General features: G+C 43.6%; 1 protein-coding gene and 1 long non-coding RNA gene across 9 annotated transcripts in view; one reads left to right on the forward strand and one right to left on the reverse strand.

The window, feature by feature from the left end:
* Positions 1-1,640, reverse strand: part of LOC103375451 (uncharacterized) — a 13,172-nt gene extending 11,532 nt beyond the window's left edge. The window contains exons 1-3 of the long non-coding RNA XR_521211.1: positions 1,584-1,640; positions 1,388-1,414; positions 535-541 (exon numbers count right to left, since the gene is read on the reverse strand). This is a non-coding gene — a long non-coding RNA (uncharacterized LOC103375451). The remainder of the gene's footprint in view (positions 1-534; positions 542-1,387; positions 1,415-1,583) is intronic.
* LOC103375450 (nuclear GTPase SLIP-GC-like) overlaps positions 1-2,342 on the forward strand; it is a 36,694-nt gene that overhangs the window by 16,839 nt on the left and 17,513 nt on the right. The gene's annotated exons all lie outside the window — the stretch shown is intronic.

Consider the following 2,342-nt stretch of genomic DNA (forward strand, 5'->3'; position numbering starts at 1 on the left):
AGGTGGAAATGATTTTTCCAGCTTTGTTCCTGCAGCATTCTTACTTCTAGCTCATGACATTTTCCCTCCAGCTAAGCTTTGTAACACAAACCTACGCTCACCGGACACTTTATTAGGTACACCTGTCCAACTGCTCGTTAACACAAATTTCTAATCAGCCAATCACATGGCAGCAACTCAATGCATTTAGGCACGTAGACATGGTCAAGATGATCTGCTGCAGTTCGGACTGAACATCAGAATGGGGAAGAAAGGTGATTTCAGTGACTTTGAACGTGGCATGGTCTGAGTATTTCACAAACTGCTGATCTATTGGGATTTTCACGCACAACCATCTCTAGGGTTTACAGAGAACGGTCCGAAAAAGAGAAAACATCCAGTGAGCGGTTCTGTGGGCGCTGTGGGCTTTGTTGATGCCAGAGGTCAGAGGAGAATGGCCAGACTGGTTGGAGCTGATAGAAAGGCAACAGGAACTCAAGTAACCACTCGTTAAAAACCGAGGTATGCAGAACAGCATCTCTGAACGCACAACACGTGGAACCTTGAGGTGGATGGGCTCCAGCAGCAGAAGACCACACCGGGTGCCGCTCCTGTCAGCTAAGAACAGGAAACTGAGGCTACAGTTCACACAGGCTCAGCAAGACTGGACAACAGAATATTGGAAAAACGTCGCCTGGTCTGATGGGTCTCGATTTCTGCTGCGACATTCGGATGGTCGGGTCAGAATTTGGCGTCAACAACATGAAGCATGGATCCATCCTGCCTTGTATCTTCGGTCCAGGCTGCTGGTGGTGGTGTAATGGTGTGGAGGATATTTTCTTGGTACACTTTGGGCTCCTTAGTACCGACTGATCATCGTGTCAACGCCACAGCCTACCTGAGTGTTGTTGCTGACCATGTCCATCCCTTTATGACCACAGTGAACCCATCTTCTGATGGCTACTTCCAGCCATGTCATAAAGGACGAATCATCTCAGACTGGTTTCTTGAACATGACAATGAGTTCACTGCACTCCAACGGCCTCCACAGTCACCAGATCTCCATCCAATAGAGCATCTTTGGGATGTGCTGGAACGGGAGATTTGCATCATGGATGTGCAGCCGACAAATCTGCAGCAACTGCGTGATGCTATCATGTCAATATGGAGCAAAATCTCTGAGGAATGTTTCCAGGACCTTGTTGAATCAATGCCGTGAAGGATTAAGTCAGTTCTGAAGGCAAAAGGGGGTCCAACCTGGTACTAGCAAGGTGTACCTAATAAAGTGGCCGGTGAGTGTATATTGTACTACTAAAACCTTTTAGCAACATGCACCACAGCGATCAGAGTACACATCCATGCAGAGCGCTGAACAACATCTCGGCCTGACTGGCGTTAATGTTCCNACTGCAACTGAACTTTCTCAAGACAGAGGTAAAGATAAAACTAGTATCATCCTGTTCATTAGAACATCAGCAGGCAAGTAACGGAACCATAAGAAGATCCAACACATCAATCTACTCTGAAAATAATTGACCTGGTTTGTATTTTCTTGATGTTGTGTAAAACAATGTTCATCTATTTATCGTGTTCTGATTTTAAGGAAGAAAAACTTCAGGCAAAACTCAACAAGATCATCAGGGAGCGTAAGAAAACCATCTACAACAGTCTGATGGAGACAATAGAGGACGTCATGGAGGAGTGCTATGAAAGTAAGGAAGAAGATCAGATGTATACATCCTGTCACTGTATTAATACAGATTTCTATTGATTCATTCAGTTTGAACACGTGTTTGTGTTTCATTGTAGAAGCAGCAGAATTTAAGGGAAAAGGCTCCCTGGAGAAAATGAGGAAGGCTGTTTCAAGACATGTACATGAACAAATCATCATGTTTGAGATGGCTAAAGTGGCCATGTTGAACCAGCTACATGATTTGATGGTTTGTCAAACTTTAAATATGAGATATGATGAGATTGTAAAACATGTTGTGTTGCACATCCACAGTTCACATGAAGACTTGTTCCATATTCATATTCTGAAAGGTGCTTCAGATACTAAAAAACTGCATTAATTATCCAAGTTGACCAGCTATTGTTGTTAACTGAAGACAGACACATACAGTATGGAGTCATTAGTCCTTTCGATCAGTCTGTGCAGCCTCTGAGTCACATTTAAACAGTGAATTCATCAGTGATTCAGGTATCAGGCTCTGTGATGAGAGAATAAGAGTTTGATTGTGAATTAGGAGGAAATCCTGGACAGACTGGAGAAAACCATGAAGGAATCCATTGAGCTCTCACTGAAGACAGATGACAACTCAATCCCAGGTAACAGGAACATGTCAAAGTCAAGTCATTTATGT

Source organism: Stegastes partitus, unplaced genomic scaffold (genome assembly GCF_000690725.1).
Source record: "Stegastes partitus isolate 25-593 unplaced genomic scaffold, Stegastes_partitus-1.0.2 Scaffold2600, whole genome shotgun sequence".
In the NCBI taxonomy this organism is placed as follows: Eukaryota; Metazoa; Chordata; class Actinopteri; family Pomacentridae; genus Stegastes; species Stegastes partitus.